We start from the raw sequence: 21,291 nt of genomic DNA on the forward strand, positions 1-21,291 counted from the left end.
CATGTTGTGGGGACTCGCCTCCCTTATGGTGACAAAAAGCAAGTCCCCTTAATGTAAATCATTAATTTTAGGGTGAAGACTTGGTTTAAAGTTTAGGTTAGTTTAGGGTTGTGTTAAGGTTAGGGTAAGGGTTAGGGTTAGGCATGTGGTGGTTATGGTTAGGGTTAGGATAAGTCTCCAGGAAATGAATGTAAGTCAATGTAATGTCCTCTGACGTGATGGAAACATGACTGTGTGTGTGTGTGTGTGTGTGTGAGAGAGAGAGAGAGAGAGAGAGAGAGAGAGAGAGAGAGAGAGAGAGAGAGAGAGAGAGGGAGAGACTTTGAGACAAGGAGCCAGGTGGTGTCTTCACAGGGGGATCTGACCTGGTTTCCCCTGCTACTAATTGAGGGCGTTTTCTTATTAGGTATGATTGCCTCGTACTGTTCCTGAGTAGGATTGCGCCCCTCTCCACTCCCCTGCCACTCAGCTTTCACATTCGTAATGTTGCTCCGTACCTGTGTACACTTGCGTATGGTAATGGTAAATGGACTGTACTTGTATAGCGCCTTTCTAGTCTTCCGACCACTCAAAGCGCTTTTTACACTACGAATCACATTCAGCCATTCACACACATTCATACGCTGAATGGGTACAGGGGCTACCATGCAAGGTCCCAACCTGCCCATCAGAGGAAACTAACCATTCACACACATTCATACACTGATGGCACAGCCATCAGGAGCTATTTGGGGTTAAGTATCTTGCCCAAGGACACATCGGCATGTGGACTGGAGGAGCCGGGAATCGAACCGCCGATCTTCCGATTAGTGGACGACCCGTATCTACACACTTTGATACAGAGGGTGGCAGTATGCACCTTGTTGGTTTGCAATCTGCCAAAAAACGAAAAGAAGAAGAATAAGAAGAAGAAGGGTACACTTACATCATCTATTATGCAACATTTGTTTATGTTGTCGCTCCAGTATAGAAAAGTACGCCAATCACAAGATCCCAAGTCCATACAATGGAGTTGACCTTCGCAATATGCCTGCCATAATCGATTGGATCTGGGCCTGAGTCCCTGTTGTGAAAGCCTCCTAAATGTCATCTATAACATCAAGGTCTTCATTCTCAACCCAACTGATCAAAGCAGATGGCTGCCCACCTAGAGCCTGGTTCTGCTTGAGCTTTCTACCCGTTAAAGGGGAGTTTTTCCTTACCGCTGTTGCCAAGTGCTTTCTCATGGGGGATTGTTGGGTCTCTGTAAAGTAATACAGGGAAAAAATATTGAGGATATTAATGTCTACAATCTGAACTGAGCAACCTACCAGAAACCTGGTAACTGCTATCATTTGAAATCCTGCTGATCAGAAGGATTGTGTCAGATGAAGAGCCGCATGCTGACCTTTAAACAGACATCCAGACCAAACTAAGAGGTTAGTTGAACTTTCCCACATCATCATGAGCTGTCAGCACATACATAAGCATTGTATGTTGCACACTGTAAATGTGTGGTGTGTGTGTGTGTGTGTGCAGTGCAGACAGTAGGCCCAAAAGGTTGCTGTTGCTCTGTATGAGAACAAGGTCAAGGTGAACATATGAGTGTGATGTGATGTATCTACTGACAAATGGGCAAACAAGGATTACGTGAGCGTTTTGAACAAAGACAGGGAACATCAAGGTGATACTGTACTTACATATAACTCAATAATTCGATAGAATACATAACTCACTGACTTTCCCTGGAATCATTTGTCTCATATACCTATGTTTTCATGCTTATATAAGCAGCCACAATTTCCGACGCAGATAATCAATATCTTGGCTTGGAGAGTGAGTAGTGCTTCTGGAAAAGTAACATATGTTCCTGCTGGCCCCTCACATGCCACTGCTGACCAACCAGAAGCCAGATCAGTAGTTGACTTTGATAAGGATATAAGCTCTGCTGGTCTCTCAACAGTGTTTCTATTGATCATACTGCAGTGCATCCACCATGAGTTCTGAGGAGATCGTTTGTAAGTGTCTTTGGATAAAAACTGAGCTACACATTGTTGTGATGATTGCGAGGTAAGCAGCAGAAATACAACATTCACGTTACACAGTAATAGACCAGGAATGTGTGCTTGCATGTATGTGACATTACATGTGTGTAAAAATGAATAATCTTTAGAAATATTAGAAACTGGGACATAATTAATTCATACTGGGTTTGGTGATCTAAAAATGTTTTAGGTTTGTAATGGCTGAGGGAAAAGGGGGGGAAAAAAAGCAGAAACAAAGGTACCTATCTGCCCCGCTGACACCAAAATCAATGAGTCTGTCCATGAATTTAGAGTGAGTCTGCTTCTCAGCAGATCTATCGGATCTGTTCCAATGCCCTCATCCCAGAGGAGGGAGGCAGATAAGAGGGGTGAGGGGAGGCAGGGGCTTTAGATGGGACTGGCTCCATTATCTCCTTCAGGGAGTGTATTTGACTGCATAACAAAGTTTGTACTGACAACTTGTTCAGTCTCAGATCTTCCAATGCCCTCTGGCTGTGTTCTCTTCTTGGATAAATACAAATACCACAGGACAGACACACACATACACACTCTGAAATGTACTGCTGAGATTAATTCCACACAGAGTTTATGAAGCCAGTAGCTCCAGGTCACTGCAAAGCCAAAAGATGGTGATGTCAGTTCATTAGCCAGTCCATTTTGGTCCAGATAACTTGACAACAACCACTGCAACTACTGCCATTACATTTACTGTGGATATTAATTTCCCCCTGAGAATTAATCCTAATGTTTGTAGTGAACAACTAACATTTCCTCTGGGATCACCATGAGGCCAAGATATACACATGAAATATCAAACTGTGGCATATTAAAGCCCACATTACACTTAACACATCTGTCTGCAAGGGTCATTTGCTCAGGACCATGAGGGTACATGTGAACATCCACTCAATAATACGCACGGACCCTCAAAACTTATGATGATGCAAATTACACATACCTACAAGTGTTGATTCTGCATGTGTGTGGAACATATCCACATACACAGACACACAGTGTTGTATGTACAGAAGTATGTGTGTGTCTGCTTGTCTGTGTCCTTTCTTGGGATATCAGAGAGTACTGAGCATGGTCATGATCCCCAGAAGATGAACCCTTTCCTCTTGTATCATTCTTTCACCAGAATGTACACTTACACCCAGGATATTGCATATTGTAACAGGATGACTATCTCGATAGTTACTGAGTGCATTTATGTTCCTTTGAGGAAGAATCCTTTGGATTTGGAGTGTGACACCTGTTCTGTATTGCCACCTTACAAACAGAGGTTTATGTTTACATTCAGTGTTTCTCACTAGAACATATTGTGTGTATCCCTGAGGTCTAACAAAAGTGTTGAATGTATTGTATTTCCTTACTCATAAGACATTTACAAAGCTGATTTTTAAAATATTTAAAATGCTGCATTGTTTACATTCATGTTCGCTTGTTAGCAGGTTTGATGTTTTAATGAACTGCCAGATGGGTCAAAGACAGTTATCTCCCTTTGTGGACAATAATGTTGTATTCTATTCTATTCTGTCCTTCACTGTCTTTGATGACACATTAGGTGCATTACCACCACTGCCAATCAACAGAACTGTATGAAACCGGTAGCAGAAATATGTGTTTCTCTGCTCATGTGCTCGTGCATGTGCATGATGCAAACAAAACAAGGACCCACTCATGAAAATGTTGCTCCATAGCATTAGTAGTGGGCAAAAGCTCCACAGGAGTCATTTAATGTCAAATGTAAAAAGCTCACAACATATACAGACAGAAAAAGATGGTTAAAAACAAAACATGAGGATCTTGTAATGTGAGCTGTTTATAAATCTGTATGTAAGTATTGTTAGTACCTGCCATGTTGGTCTCCTGTGGACAGCCAATTCTGTGACCTTGACAGCAGTGTGTGCTTTGTGTATCTGAGATCTCCTGTGACAGCTATCAGTGACAGCTGTCCTCAAAGGCTCCTCCTTCTGAACTAAAGGCTGGCGCTGATAAACTCTTGGCTTCTGAAAAGATTATTGACCTCCTCTGTGCTGTGTAATGAGGTGCCAGGGTGACAAGATAATTGTTACCCCTCTTATTTGTTTTACAACTGTGTGCTCTTGATTTCTTTTTTATTTTGGTGGGGGGGTAAAGAAGTATCAGTTTCAGAGTAATCACTGTGCTCACATCAGATCAGTGGAGACTGACAGACAGAATTCAGTCTGACATGCTTGTGATTATGTTTATTAACTCTTTAATCACCACCAGAGGAAGTGAAGAGCATGGACACTCATAAGTTGTTTGTTTTTCTAAAATCAGAAATGAACTTAGGTCTATGGCTTTGTTAATTAGATCACACAAACCTATACCTGTATATATTGATGTGTTAATTGAGGTCAATGTATCCACCCATCACCAGCTTCACAGCTGCGATAAGAGCAGCTGAGGTAAGAAAGGGTTTACCCAGCCTTTTATTTACCACTACACCCCTGATCCCGCTACTGCAATGTACAGCTCTACAGGCTGAACTTTGAATTTGAAATGTTTTCATTGACTTTGAGCTGCTGAGGCTAAAATAGTCAATTCAGGTGTTGGAGTCTGAGTTGGAAATGAACACCTCCAACTTCTCCATCTTTTTCTTCCTCAAGCCAAGGAAGTGGCGGGTTCTTTTCCAGAAGAACCCACCACTTCTTCTTCATCTTCTCTGGAGCCTCAGAGACTTTGGCCTCCTCCAGGAGTTCAGGTGCAAAGTCTCCTGCTCACAGACCTCGGCCTCCAGGTCTTCCTTGAGCCGTGCAGTTTCTGTGCAGAAGGTCTGACTGACCTCTTCCTCAAGGTTAGATGAGGTCTTGTTCTGGAGTTAGATTTTCAGGTCCTCCAGCTCCCTGCAGAAGGACTTCTCTCTCTCAGAGGCATCTTGTTGCAGAGTTTGATGGACAGCAGCCTGCTCAGCCCTCAGCCTCTGGATCTGCCCCTGGCACTCTGACACCCTTTCGGTGTGAGTCTTCCTCTCTGTCTTCAGTTGCTGCTAGGATGTCATTCTTGCGTTTTTATGCTGAAGCTCAGTTTCATACAGCTGGTGCATTTCACGGTATGAACCATTCAGTGTCGTGAGCTCATTCCTCCTGGTGGAGAGCTCTGTGACTGTTTGCTCCTGAGATGAAATATGTTCCTCGCCACTGTGGAGCTGAGCTTTTAGCTCTTTGACGTACTTGATCAGAGCCTCCTTTTCTGTCCCACTGAAAATGCTGGAAATTTGCTGCCTTGCCAGTTGTAACTGCCCAGAGCTCATCGATTTAGTCTCAAACTCATCTTGTATTTCCGTCTGAAGATATTCACTCTTAGTATATCTGTTGCCTGTTGAAAGGTCCGAAATAGACTGATCCTGTCAGAACAGTTACTGGAGTCCATACAGAACTCCTGATGTAATAATACACAGAAAATAATTCCATTCTCTGTGTATTATTACAGCAGCAGCAGCAGCAGGTCCAGGAAAACCACAGAGATAGTTTCACATCAGAGAAATGTGCAGAGCTACAGCTAAGATGAAAGTGACATCAGTCTCCTCGTGGTTTCTAGAAGATGAATCCTCTTGACTTTCATCTGAGCACCACTGTGAGTTTCATATTTGTGGTTTAAAGTGAAATGTCTCAACTAATATTGAATGGATTGTCATGACATTTGTTATCAGCATTTTGCAACTTGCCAAATATGATGGACAATGTTTCCTCATCATCTTGATAAAAAAATAAATAATCCAGGTGACATCATGTTTTCTCCTAAATGTATATGCTGTTGCAAAATTGTGGAGCAGATAAATGTAATTTCTTGGAGATTTGCATATTTTTGACTGATTGACCCAGAAGGAGGCATCATTTGTGGGTAGTGAGCTGCCTGGCTTAGTCATTGTTTGCATTTAAATTGGATTCTGCAGGTCTAATGCCAACATTCAGTGCCATAGAAGGAAGTAGTATGACTTTTATGTAGTTACGCTGAAAGTAAAGGCTGGGTTATGCCGGATAAAAATGACTTTGTATAACATGTCATTCAACCAAGTCACAAGGCAAATGTGGTTATAGCTGTCCTAAACAGCCATCCGTCATAGAGAGAGATGAAACATGATAGTCATTTAGACACAGAGATAATGGTGCACATTTTCAGACTGCCTCTCCTAGAAGGCATTCATGGTGTTGCAGTTGTTTGTATGTGCGAAAAGTGACAGAAATAGTTGTGTAAAGAATGAAAAATAGAGCTAAAGGGAAGTTCAAACCCTGTTTACTTTCTCATATTAATGGTTTTGGAAAGTTTGGGGAATCATTTCTGATGGTATGGCCCATTAAGGAGGTCGGGGGATGGGGGGTGAGGGGAGACTGGACTTTGCATCCTGTCACAAGAGTTAACATTTGCATTTCCTTTACCTTAACCAAATGTTGTAGTTGCCTAACTGTACTTTAATCAAAGTTTATTTGCCATAACCACAATTTCTCTCTCACTTTAACATGGACATAGTTGCCACATGCAGATACTGTAGAATGTACGAATCAAAGCATTGCACGTTATAAAAACATTGAACCTAATTCTGGTGATAGGGTTGTTACAAATCATGTCATAATATGTACTCAGCAAGTGCAGCTTCTTCTAAACATGAATGCCATATTGCCATTATTGGAATAACTGAAGTGAAATGCACAGCTCCTCTAGTGAGTTGCTGACATCAAAGGAAGGAACGGAAAGTGGAACATTAACAAAAGACCACAAAATAAGGAGTTCTATTAGTAGAAAATGCTTTCACATTAGGGTCAGTTAGTTAATTTGGAAATTGGGTGATGTTTGACATAATAATCTTAGAGGACAGGTTCACAATTTTTCAAGAGTGTTACAAAACAGCAGTCAGGTGTCCATATGGACAGTGAAAGAGGTTTTCCTCACTGTAATCATTCCTCCTGTTCATACTGGATATTAAAAGATCCTTCAAATGTGCTTTCAATGCAAGTGATGGAGGACAAAATCCACAGTGTGTCCAGTCATTTTGAGCAAAAATGCATTTAAAAGTTGATGTAAAGCTTATATGAGGCTTCATCAGTCTGAGTTAGTCATATCAAGTGGATATCTGACACATTTACAGTCTTTTTAGCATAAAATTCCCTCTTTGTGTTTCCTCGGACAGTGTTTCCCTGTTGAGCTGCGGTGGAAGTATAGTAACAAAAAGAGGGACTTTGGCACTAAAAAGACTAAAGTTGAAAGATATCTACTTGATTTGACTCATTTGGCTGACTGTTGTTTTAGGACAGACTTGAAAATTGTGAAACCATCCTTAATGCAAAGTTCACCAATTATTACCATTTTTAGTACTAAATTAAAAAAATCACATGCAGAGAACCACATAAACCAGTTTCTGAATTCCACGCAGTCTTGACAGCATTTGTTTTACTTTGATAAATAGATTTATCATTAGAAAAATATCATATACCTATATATCAAAGACCCGTTTTCTACAATCATGCTAAGATCGAAATAATTATGGGAATGATATGAGGGAATTATTCTACACACACACACACAGTAATATGGTAATTGTAAAAATACAGTGATGTGCTGTTTTATTGAGACAGGCATGTACTAAAACGATCAAAGCAATGAAGTTTGACAGCTTTGTGGTCAGTGATGCTCTCTAATAGGGGTGTGCCTGAATATGAATATGTTATTTGAAAAAGCACAAATAGTGTGTTTTTTACAAATATGTATTATTGATATTTATTCTATATATTAATATCTTAAAAATTATTTGGTTTTTGGAAGAATAAAAACCCAAAGTCAAATACCAGCTTGCAGGTCGGTTACATCACTATCTCAGTGTCTCTCCTCTGCTCAGCTGTTACGTCTATCAGCAGGTCTCAACGAGGGGAGTCACATCCACCTGCTACATGATGCACATTTCCTTATTTGGACATCACTCCTGGAGTTGGGGATGTTCCCCAGAGATAAAGCTGAGCTACTGACACAAGTGAAGTGCTCCCAAGGGACTCTCCATAATCTGTTGAGACTCCAGTTCGAGACCCAGTGTGGGGAACTCCTTTGTAAGGTAGTTTATTCATGAACACTTATTGTAACACTTTAATTTTCTAAAATTAAAAGCATAATAAAAACAAAAACAGGATTTTTAATTTTACTGCCTCAACAAATATAGATATAAAAATACAAATACTGGGCTCTCTGCACATCCCTACTCTCTAATTGTCAGCGTGTGATGCAAAGTCACCATCAGATAAGAGCTTCCTCTTGAAAAGATAAATATTTCTGGTTTCTGTAAGGCCAAGATATTTCTGTGGAATCAAACTCACAGCACACAAAAATAAAACCAAAAACAAAACAGGAGGTGGTTGATTCAAACTTTGAGTCAACTTACCTTAATAAGTTGAATGTTGAATGTTGAAAGTCACATTCAACTTACCTTAGTAAATTGAATGTGACTTTCAAATAATTGTCAATCACACAAAGTAATAAAATAATATAATGGTTTATAAAGGGTGATCTATGAGTTACTGTGGTTGATCCAGGGGATGTCTGGCCTTCATCATGTGAAAGATTGGCTGATGCTTTAATTACTCTTATATACCTGCACCTGGGGCCTGGACTATACCAACCTCCTACAACAGCAAGCAGGATCTGGGAGGGAGAGAGCCTTTTGTTTGTGTTTGTTTATTTTGCAGTTAAATTTGTAAATCTTATTTACAATTATTGTGGTTAGATATTAATATTGAGTTAGACACAAACTGTCTATGTAGTGTTTGTCATTAATTTAGTTATTGTGTTTTGTCCACCCCTCGTTTTTGTTAAATGGTTTGACCTGCCAGTATATATAGTACCAGTCAAAAGTGTTATGTGGGGGCAGAGGTGAGGAGACAGGGACATGGTTGGACAAGGTATTTATTGCAAGGAGGGAAATGAGATGCAGGTATTGGGAAGCTAGGACTGCTAGCTGGAAACCTGGGGCTGAGACTTGGGCTGGTAGGAGCTGGTAGGACGTCCCAGGCAGGGAAGCAGGGCTGATGAGACAAGGGACAGGTGATAGGGACTGGAGCCAGAGCAGATGTGACTGCAGAGAACAGAAGACAGGGTTAGACCAGGGGCCTGTTTCACAAAGCAGGTTCAGCAAACTCTGAGTCTAACCCTGAACTCTGAGTTGATGAACCTCAAGATGGGAAACTCAGTTTTCGGTTTCAGAACAGCTGATCAGTCAGTTCAATCAACTCTGAGTATGTTCACTCTGAGTTAAGTGCGTGCGTGAAAAAAAGCCATCATCAATGGAGCCCCGATACTACGAGTCACCATGGCAACAGGTAAATAAAAGGCAGAATCTCCATTTTAATCAAGTGGACGTAGAGATATGAATGCATGTGTGTGCGGACGTTGCACATCTTTTATCTTTAAAAAAAAAGAGCCTGTGTCAAAGCGGGTAAAGTGTCAGTAAGTTTTAACACAATAAAGTTTTATTCGGTGTTGTCCATTAATTCATCATTTAGCAGACTTACATTTCATTAATGATGATAAAGTGGAATCTTCATACCGATTGTTTAAATTTAAACTGAGATTACACATTATTTGCAATAAAGATTTCAGCACAGGAGCTGCGCTAACAAACTGACAGCTGTCTTGTGCACAGAGTTCACAGAAGGACATGCAGAGGTTTTATTCTGAGCTGAGGATGAATTCACGCTGTGTAATATCTGAATGTGAGAGAAAAAAAACGCTGTTCAAAGAAATGACTGATGCACATAAAAGCAGTAACTTTAGAAAGTCCTGAGTAACTAAACTAATATCCAACCAGGATTTAGATTCTCACAGATAGTAAACCTCCACTAATGAAAGTGCTTTAATACGGACTGAATGCATGAGGAAATGAAACAGCGAGTCTGGCTCTGTCAGAGGGAGGAGACAAACAGAAACTCAAGGTTTGTTGAAGAAAACCTGCCAGCGAGCAGGTTAGCTTCACAGAGTCAGTTACTGTGGTAACTGACCCCAAGTTTAAATTAACTCTCTTTCTGAAATTGAAAACCCAGAGTTTCCCTCAACTCAGGGTGAACAAACTCAGAGTTTTCACTAAACCCGCTTCTGAAGCAGGACCCAGGAAAACAGGCAAGATAACAGGACAAATGCAGGAGAAGTGCCTTGAAGTGTAGACAGACTGGTGCAGAGGCTATGAGCTGGCAAGGCTGAGTATAAGTAGAGGTCTTGATTATGAAATGGGGTACAGCTGGTGGGGGTCTGCTCTGACTCCAGCACACCTGTCTCTACTCATACAATAAGAGACACACAGGGAGAGAGAGGGAGAGAGCCACTGGGGAAGTGGCAACAGGTAGGAGACACAGGACTGGGGCAGGAATTGTGACAAAAAGTTTGAACACACTTATTCATTCAAGGGTTTTTCTTTATTTTTTACTATTGTCTACACTGTAGAACAACACTGAAGACATCAAAACTATAAAATAACACATGGAATTATGTAGTAAACAAAAAAATGTTTACTACAAACCAAAATATCTTTCATATTTTAGATTCCTCATAGTTGCCACTGTTTGCCTTGTCAATCCGGAAAATTTCAAGAACTTTGAAAGTTTCTTCAAGTGCAGTCACAAAAACCATCAAAGGCTATGATGAAACTGGCTCTCATGAGGAGCGACTCAGGAAAGTGATAGGGAAAATCTTGTACTTGTTGAATAACTGTTGAAGAGACTCCACAGGCTCCAGCTGATGCCTACTTGAATATATGAAGTTTATTGAGAACAAATATCTGATGTCAGAGAAGCCTTTGGCACAGTGAACACATGGATACAGTCGCACCAAAAACTTCAATTGAAAACAATCACTTCTTATAGAGTTGCTCAGGTCATGCCACCAGGAAGGGGAGAAGCAAAGGACACTTTGTGTCAGAATGAACTCTAATTGGAAAACAATACGGGCAGCTGTTGTTACCCATCTAAGGTTACCACCTTATCTTCCAGCCTGGCACTATGAACCTAAAACATGTCTTGTATGAGAGCTTGAAGGCCAGAGTCAGGCCCTGTAGATGAAAAGACTTAGCTCATAAATTGAGCATTTCCATAAATTGAACATTGAACATCTCTGCTTCACAAAGACCTAGAGTTCCCTCTGCTGCAGAGTCTCCTAGAAATTATCTTCATATACATCTAAACTATTTTCCAATTATTTTGTGTTGATAAACATATTGCTGCCTGGATTATGTTCACAAGTAATGGTTTTTTTCTTTTCTTTTTTTTTGAATGAATAAGGCTACATTTATATATGGCTTTGAAGTTTGAGGGAGGAGGTCGGGGTGGATGGGGAATGTACAAGATGCCTCTGACGCTATAGATCGTAATTCAACAGCGTTACATTTCTAGTAAAGTGTATTTGCTGTTGCAGCATCGTTGTATATTAACATAATTTCTAGGTGACAGACATAAATTGTCAGTTAATAGCACCTCAGATTAGAGCCCACATCAATGCTTCCCAGACTGGTACTGTATGTTCCCCTCATGTGTCATTAGTGAGGTCAGTTTTGTCTCTGTTGAGGTTAGTCAAGTTATGCAAGTTTGAGTTCTGTTCTGATGATCTCTTTTAGGGCCCTATTCAGTTATTAATCACAATTGCTATGTTCTTTTTGGGTAAATAAAAAAGCACCTTTTGAAACTACAAAACCCAGCGTCCTGTGCCTTGCTGTTCAGTCCCTAACACAATTGAAAGGAAAACCCTGAATAAATAAGTGCAGAAACATACAGCAGGGTTTAAATACAGGTCACGGGACTCACTGAGTGGTTTGTTGACCATAAAATGATGTTAATCATATGTTATAGCCTTCCCAGCCACCAGATCTCAACCCAAATGAACAACTATGGCAGATTTTGAAGTGATGTGTTAGACAGCACCCTCCATCACCATCACCCTCCCATAGAGTTCCACATACACGGAGAATCTGTGTCAAAGAGCACTGTGGCTCGTGAAAGAACAACACCTCAAAGTCCTGCCTTTGTACATACACCACACACCCTGACCTCGCCCCTTTGTGGTAAAAGAATGTAGCACTTCCTGAACTGTAAGAAATGTTGCCAGTGAACATACTGGTAATCCAGGCAGCTATTACTGTACATTCAAAAGGCAAAAAAAAAAGACATTTCTAAGCATTATTTTTATGAGACAGGGTTTATATAGTTGATCACTACAACACTGTCAATATTGGACGATTCGGCAAAACCCCAAATTCTGTTCTCGACATTTTTATTTTGACATCCAACATCAACATTTTAGAAGTCCTCCTGCATATGTAAACTACATGATGGTTCAGGTTAGGCAACAATCTAGGTTATGACAAATAGACTATGGTTAAAGGCAAATAAAATATTTGATTAAGATTAGGGAAAGATTGTACTTATATTTAATACGTTAATTGCATCTCTGTGACGGGACACCAGCACTGGTCACTGGCATTTTCAAAGAAATTCACTCTGTAGAGTTTTAAGCAGAATTGGAAAACATCAGCATCAGCAATAACAGAGAGAAAAAAATCATGCACTTGTAAATTAATTTGATCTCAGTCTAACCACAGGTAGAGAGCCAATGAGGCTGGCTGCCTGTGACATTATCTGTCTGATGGCTCTGAACACAAAAGACACAGGGTGATGTGTGGGAGGGAGGGAGCTGAGGAGAGAGGGGTGTCAGGAAGAGGGAGGGTATTTGGATGATTTTTGGGGGATGGTGTGGGGTATCATGGAGAGAGGGGGAGCAGGGATATGGCAGATTGTTTGCCACATAAACATGACAGCTTGCAAGCTACTGGATATACTGTCTCAGCCTCCAATTACATATTACTTCCATATTACAATTATGTTGTTTTTTGATAAAAGTATGAGTATATGATAAATTGTTTTCAGACAAAAAAAAGGAGAACATTTTATCTTATAGTTTTTTTTTTTTGGGAGGGAGGGGGAGGGTCAAATGTCTATTTTTCAATCACCAACACATTAACAATTAATAACAAAAGATCATAGAGCTGCAGGGATTTTTACAACAAAAACGTGTGAATTTCGAGTGAATTCGGCCCTGCCAATTTCATTTCCATTTCATGTCTATTTTAAAGCCTGTGTGACAGGGAGCTCCTCTGGTGGGCAGAGCTCCAAAGGCGCCAATTGGAGGTGTCATGTGGAATCATTTCATTACACTGTGTGAGGGAATTAACCCTGACGTTCAGTAGCAGGGCTGTAATTTGGGATTCACAGCGTTAAAGAAGATTGCCTGTCAGGTTTGATCCAATGCCAGGTTTTTATTACACGCACTTGAGGGTTTTCCATCTACCATTAAATGTTTGAGAGTTGATTAAGGTTAAATTTGGAACATCAGCAAACACAGCATGCTTTGTGTCTTGTATATTTTACTGGAGCTGGAAAAGACCTTTATAAGACTATGTTATTAATGATGCAGCTCTTCATTTGTTGGCTTAGTAGGCACCTCAACCCCGGTGTACCTTACTGATCATTGCCCATTTCCAGTTGGGTACCACAAAGCCTTACCAAGGGCCCCCTCCTCTTTTTATTTTCTTTATAAGAATCATACAAACAACTTGCACTAGTTCTTTGTTTTTCTATGCAGATTCCACAGCTACCCACTGATTCATATTGTCCGCAGTATGTACTATATGCCAATAGTCATAGTACTCTGTTTTGCAGTTAAAATACATATATTCCTTATAATTTTGTACTAAAGTTGCAATACATGCACAGATAGACATCAATCAAACAGTAACTTTAAATGCTGCTGCCAAATTAACTTCACAAAGAGAAAGCAAAGGAGAAAAAAAAATCCAGAGATTTTTTCGTTTTTGTTTGAGATTCCCAAGTGGCTCTTTAACCACCATCCATAATTAGTTTTCTTTTTTTCCAGATTTGAGCAGCTTATCCATTTCCTTTGTGTAATACATTGTGGAAAATAGTATACATCAACAGCACACTCAAGTTGTTTTTGGTATGCATACTGTACTTTTTTTTAAAAATAGACTTGATTTTGGGAAAGGTGGGCTTCTGGTTCACAGGGTTTTACACTTAGGAGCATCCCACTATTATTTCAGTTATTTAATAAAAAAAAATGGGAAAGGTTCATGGCCATAACAACAGAGCTCAACACTGTTTAGCGGCCGATTCTCATTTCACCTCAACTCTCATTTGTCAACACATGTCAAAAGTTCACATTTTGGTCATTGTGACCTAAATTGTGAGCTATGTATCTGTGTGTTGTAAAGATTCACTAATTTTGCATTATTTTTTCCACTTCCTTTTCCATCACCTGACTTCCTGCCGTCCCTTTTCTTTCTCACTAATTGGTTGGTTGGTTCATCCTTTCACTTCTACACGGGGCGGCAGAATTGGTAAGAAGTTTATTTTTGCACCATGATTTATCCTTAGTTTTGTTGAAACAATATTTCCTTTTTAAAGACAGAATAATTTTCTGTGTTCATTTAATCTTGTGTTTCTTTTCTTTCAGATATAGACCCATGTGTGTCTTTTTCCCCCCTTGCTTTTCCCCATACACGTCTACAATCCACATTATTAAATAAATATCTTGAGAGTGAATTCAAGTTTTCATGGTCTCCTTCATACGTATCCTGACCGATGCCCATCACGATAGTTTAACTCCTGCAACCCTCCTATTATATACTGTGCTTGAAAGCTCAGTTATTAGTGAGTGAGTAGTAAGAACATTCATGCACAGCTCATTTCTCAGATTTCATCATCATATGAACTCACCACAAGTCTGTATTTTCCACCTGCATTATCATTTAACAATAAAGTCAGTAAAAATAGACTTACTTTCTGTAATGGATAACCTAGCTCAGGCCTGTTTACAGTTGCTATGGATCATTTTGGGCAGTAATATAAAGAGTATGTGATTTGTAAGGCCAAATACTGATCGAATGAAAAAAGAAATATATAAAACACAGTAAGTGTGCTTTGGTAAAGATCACTGTCAGATTTAGGAACATCCTTTATGTTCAGAAACACAACTATTCACAGCCTGCATCGATACTGGAGCTGAAAGACCTTCAATGTGGCTGCCAGAGGGTGAACTGTTATTTAGGCTGTTACTCCTCTAATCTCTATCATGCATCTTTTTTGTACTTCCTCTTTGCTGTTGTGACAGTAAATCTTCCTGCATGGGATAATTGTTGTAGTTATGTTTGTTTGCATGTGGAGAACAGCAAAATGTGGATTCTGTAATTCTGTAAACGTGTTCAGCTATGAAATCTTCTGATGTCCCCTGTACCATGTGACACTTTCTGTAGTTCAGGTGTTGCTTGAATCCTGTTGGAAACTATTCCACCTTGGTTTTATCACAGCAAAGTGACATCCACAGTTCTGTTGTTTGTTGGTTTTAACATGCTCTTATTCTTTTGTTTACAGTGCGTCCTCAGTGATGCTGGAAGTGTTTGTTTTCCACAAAATACCAATTAACCCGGTCCTCAGCTCGCCTCCTCCATGTTGGTCCATGGGATTAAACACTAGATGACTTGGCACCGTTCCTGTTGTCAGAACCTACAGCATGACATTTCAAATCAGCCCCAGTGATATTTAGTTGGTTTTGATCCTCCTGACTGGAATTTAATAAAACGGATTACAGCAAAGAAGCACAGAAAGCAGGATGTTCCAAAGCTGATCAGTATGTGTTTTTCATGAATGTTGTCCTGCTTTCATCGGACATTTGTAGAGTTCCTTGTTCACATGCTGTTGTATTATATTTAGTGTTTGAATGCTGTTTCCAAAGCATTCAGCAGGTGGAGACTAAAAGCCTAAACACACACCTCTCTAACAATATTATAGAAAGGAAAGTATAAAGTACCAAAATATGAATAATTTGCACAAAATATCATGTCACACATGTTTCATTGAAAGTGGTCTTTTGAACAGTACTTCTAATGCTGAGATCAGACTGAGTGCAGAAAGGTTAAGGGACATCTGTGGACCTTCTGGCTCTCAGTCAGTGTCACTGGCATCACTTCCTGGCATGGGACCAGTCTAGGTCCATGTCTCTCCATCAGTTAGCCTACTGAAACTAGAAGCACTACTAGTTCAAGGATTATTTCTCCCTTTTATTCTGTGACTTTACTGTTAATTGAGCCTTGTCTGCAGACTATTTGAAGATACCAGTAAAAACAGTCTCTGCACATACCAGGTTTCCAGGTGTGTGTATGGGTATGTATGTATGTTTGTATCTACCTATCTCTTTATCCATCCATTCATCCGTCTATCCATCTAAAATTCCACATTCTGCTCTGCACATTCTACACACTCTATCCAAGGCATTCCAGTCTGAGTGCTGCAGTCTGCTGAGTGTGTCTGGTGTGTGTTGCTGTCAGCAGGAGAAGCTGTACCATGGCTGAGCAGCCCAACATCTTCATTCACCGCCTGTCGTAATAATCCGCCACACGCCTTCATCTCAACACTGGAACATTTCACTGAGTCCTGTGTGTCTGTGTGTGTGTGTGTGTGTGTGTGTGTGTGTGTGTGTGTGTGTGTGTGTGTGTGTGTGTGAAGATGCAGCATGCTGCATATGGCCTGAGGACACTATTCTGTCACAGTCATCAGTTTGCTTTCAGTCCTGCAGGTGTTTGATGCTTATGCAAATCTTTTCATGATAACAGCTATACCATACTGTACATCTGTGTTCGTGTGTGTGTGTGATAGAAGGAGACAGATACAGAGAGGACACAATAGACAAAAGCAGAAGACAAAGCCACAAAGTACTGGAAACAGCGAGGATTAGATTAGATTATTTCTACAGTTTTCCCTCACCCTTTTCCCAGTTTCCATTCTGCTTTCAGCTGTTACTGGGCCACTTGTTGGAGAAAAAATCATGTTTACAAGATTGAAAATGATAGTGTTAGCTCAGTTTATTGCCCCCGTATATTAATAAGTGATACTTATTTTGACAAAATAATCTGAACTCAAGGTGCAGTCACAAGCTTTTTCTGCTACTCCGTTAATGATTCAACCTGAGCCATCTCCATGACAACTGATGAAGACTGGTTGAAAGCTCCATAAAACGTAAGTGGCTCCTGAGTTATGAGTATTTTCTCAAACCACTATTTCTAAGGTCAAGAACTGTCAGCTCAACAATACTTATTATTTATATTCATTATTCATAAGATTATTTAAGTCATTCAGTTATATAAAAAACAATAACACTCAGTAATAACCCATGTCATGTATTATTTTTGATACTGCACAGCTCATTGTTGATTATCCCTTATACGTCTGTCTCTGAAAAAATAAGAAAATAGGAAACTTTAACACTGGAAACATGTCAAGTAGAGCAGAAAGAACAGAAAGCAAGATTTTATGAATCACTGAAGGAAGTAATGGTTACAGCAGTATAACTGTGTCCTAATGAACACCAATAAAACCCACTGAGAAAGGAAGAATCATTAAGAGCAAGGCATGAAAATATAACACAATAATTTTAAAAACATTTTATATAAGACTGTTTAAAGATATGGAGATTTACCAAAATGTGAAATACATGCAGAAGTGAGAAAAGTGAAAAAAACATTTTGACATCAATATAGTGGTAAAATACACAACCATTATTCAAATAATAACTGGAGAAGGTTAAAGAGACGTGAGAAAAGTACTTGTTTGTACTCTACTTTGGCAGTAGAAAGTACTGTTGGACGAGGGGAAAGATAAGGCAGCCAGTGTGGGATTGTCATGTGTGTTACTGGCTAGTGCTGATGGGAAATTTCATCCACCTCCATTGTTTTGGGTTGACATAAGTTTCTGTGGCAGATATGTCAAACCTATGACCTATAAATCTGAAAATATTGGAATGACTTTGATTTGTTTTGTTTTTTATAATTTGGTTGAACCAACCATTTAATTTAAATGTGAGTGAGTTGTTTAAGATATGATCTTATGCGTGTAATGGCAACAAAACTGTAAGTTCTCTGAAGTGCTGTACTTGAAATATTGGTTGATGTAAACAAAACATATGTCAGACCTACATCCAAGCGATAACCTGGCAAGACGGAGGCCTGCATGGGAGAATATGGCTTCTTCATTACACATAGGCCCATGAAGACAGTGGTGGTGTAAGCACAGCCTTTCAGTTGAAGCATCCTGAACATCCTGAATCTCACAATTGTGATGGGGAGATGGTTGGTCAGACAATGGTAGGTCTGGAATACAGCATGACATGATCGCAATGATATTTAAAGATCACAGAATATAGGGAGCAGAAATGTGAGAGAAAGGTAGAAAAGCAGAATATGAGAGAAATGATAATCATTGTTGGCAGTCATTGATATATATTCATATCAATGACTGTCAACAGCTTCCTTTAAATAATGTGCCAAATGTCAAGAAAATTGTTTACCATCCTTGTCTGACTGTCACTCAGACAGCTCTACAGTATTTTTTTTGCAAAAAGTCCCCAAAGCAGAATATGTCATACACCTATCCATCCATCTGTCCATCCTTGGGCCCATTTATACCTCCGCCACCACCACCAGCCCCAATAAAAAAACTGAATAATTAAATCCTTGAGGCTCATATCACACAATACCAGTTGTGTGAAGGGAGGCGTATCACTGTTTACCAACCCTTACAAATGGCAAACAAGCATGGCAGAGCAGTGTGTGTGTGTGTGTGTGTGTGTGTGTGTGTGTGTGTGTAGACAGAGCAGCTGCTACTCTCTGGGTGTCTCCTAGGACCACAGCAGGTCTCTGAATGTTTGTAGTGTGTATGTGTATGTGTGTCTGTATGTTTGCTTAGAGAGGCATATGAAGGGCACTTCAATGAGACGGCTAACAAAACCATCAGACAAAGGCAGGGATAAAACACACACACACACACACAGACACACAGACACACACACACGCAGAGAGAGAGAGAGAGAGAGAGAGAGAGAGAGTAATGTGAAGCTCTTTTGACATTCCTACCTTCCCTCTTAAACCCCTTAAATTCACCTGGCTTCCCAAAATTTTGTGGTATTTTGTGAAATGCAAATGTGTTCCTCCCCGCCTCCCTTCCCATCCCTCCCCACCACACCCCTCGGGAGGAAAGGATTGGATGGAGATATGATTATAGACAAGAAGTAGTTGGCATGTGCAGAGCTGGGGCCAGACAGGCAGATGGGAGGATACACTTACGTTCAACCTTAATGACCTGGATGCAATCGCTGGCTCAAGACGAGGTTTTCTAAAGGCCAGATTGCCATGAAATTGACTGTGGATATTCATGGATGAATCCGAACAATAGTGACCTCCCTGACCTTTCCTCTGGCACCATCATCAGGTTATTGTCATGAAATTTGAAAACACATTTACGCTCCCCACAGGGTGAACTTTTCCATTTTCTCTCGAAGCTTTTCCTTTTGTGCCAACCTCAGGACAAAATTGCAACTCTGCACACAAGACACTGTATCCTATCATCTAATAGGCAACTTGCATATTTAAGCCCATCTTCTGTAGCACCACCGTCAGTCATTTACACTTTTAGCCACACCACTGGCACCTTTATATTGTGTGGTATAATGAACATTAGAGCCTCTAGAGAGAGGCTGCCAGACTAAAAAGACTTAAAGGACGGGTTCACAATTTTTCAAGTCTGTCTTAAAACAACAGTCAGGAGCCCAAATGAACACTGAAATTATTTGTTCTTGCCAAAATCATTCCTCCTGTTCATACTGACCATTAGAAGATCCCTTCATAATGTACTTACAATGTAAGTGATGGGGGACAAAATCCACAGTCCTCCTTCTGTGTAAAAATGTATTTAAAAGTTTATCTGAAGATAATATGAAGCTTCAGTATCCAAATGAGTCAAATCAAGTAGATATCTTTCAACATAAGCCTTTTTAGTACCAGAGTCCCTCTTTTTGTTACTATACTTCCACCACAGCTCAACAGGGAAACACTGTCTGAGGAAACACAAAGAGGGAATTTGATGCTAAAAAGACTGTAAATGTGTCAGATATCCACTTGATATGATTAACTCAGACTGCTGAAGCTGAATATAAGCTTCACATCAACTTTTAAACATATATTCTTTTAAAACAAGAACTGTGGATTCTGTCCCTTCCACTGAAAGTGCATTTTGTTCTAATAGTCAGCATGAAATGGAGGAATGATTACAGCAAGAAAAACACACGTCAATCTTCATATGGGAACAAAAGATAAAAATTTGTGAGCCCGTCCTATAAAGGATCATTCTGGTTCATTAAAATTTGGAAAACATATCTTTGTAGTATTGTTCATAATTTCTATCAGCTATTAAACCATTGTGCTCACCAAAGTAATAGCTGAGAACTGGAAACATGGTGACACCATTAAGAAGAAGAATAAATCTCTGTCCCAACATACATCTAAACAGGTTTTTTTTAGTACAAATATACTTTCTAATCTTGATTTTTGAATGTGCTGTAAATGGGCACTTTTGTCCCAAAATGTAATGCACAAGAAAATACAGTAGCTACTCACAGCTGACAAAAGTAAAAAGTGGAGGAAAGCTTTATTTTATGGGTCCATAATTTCCTAATAATTTCCATTTCTTTCCAGTTTCCTGGAAAGAATGTAATTTGGTACTAATTATAAGTTAAACAGACAGTGTTCATTTGGTACAGTTCCATTTAATTAATTCCAATTAATTGCTAGTGTAACCTCGAGAGTCATTTAGTCAGAGCACAGCAGGTCAGCTGAACATGCAAAATGTGTCTGTAGGTAAGTATACAACTTGACATATAGTATATGGAGCATAAAGTTTGCAGTAATAAATGAATAATGAATGCATATTATTTCTTTTAGTTTCAGTGGAGCATCTATTCAATAGTAACTGTAAATAAAATATGTCTCTATTTCCCCTATAATTACTACCAAACTAGGTAAGTAGTTTGTGTAAAATGTCCAGGATATTTTTAAAGAAATGGCCACTAGGCCACAAAATCCCAATAATATATCAGTTCATATATACATAACTTATATCTCAGTTTCTCATGTTGTTAACATTGTAAAGAAAAAATTATGTGTATGTGCTGAAATCATTGACAGTAAGGTAGTTGTGTGAATAACATATGGTATACTTGTCAAATGTCAGAATGTAATAGCTGTTCACAATACATGTTTTTGGAAACATTTATTCAGTGAGAATCTTCAAGGAAATTATCAGGAAATCACAGACCTGTGAAACAACATGTTACCATATTTTCATGATATGACCAGGTGAAGGTGACTTCAGCTGAG

The 21,291-nt window shown here is 39.6% G+C and overlaps 2 long non-coding RNA genes across 2 annotated transcripts in view; both read left to right on the forward strand.

The window, feature by feature from the left end:
* Positions 1-21,291, forward strand: part of LOC121909468 — a 567,936-nt gene that overhangs the window by 406,453 nt on the left and 140,192 nt on the right. The window lies entirely within an intron of this gene.
* Positions 14,392-15,693, forward strand: LOC121909455. The gene is made up of 3 exons (XR_006099435.1): positions 14,392-14,427; positions 14,544-14,744; positions 15,461-15,693. It is a non-coding gene; the product is annotated as an uncharacterized LOC121909455 (long non-coding RNA).

The sequence above is a fragment of the Thunnus maccoyii genome, chromosome 12, assembly GCF_910596095.1.
Source record: "Thunnus maccoyii chromosome 12, fThuMac1.1, whole genome shotgun sequence".
In the NCBI taxonomy this organism is placed as follows: Eukaryota; Metazoa; Chordata; class Actinopteri; order Scombriformes; family Scombridae; genus Thunnus; species Thunnus maccoyii.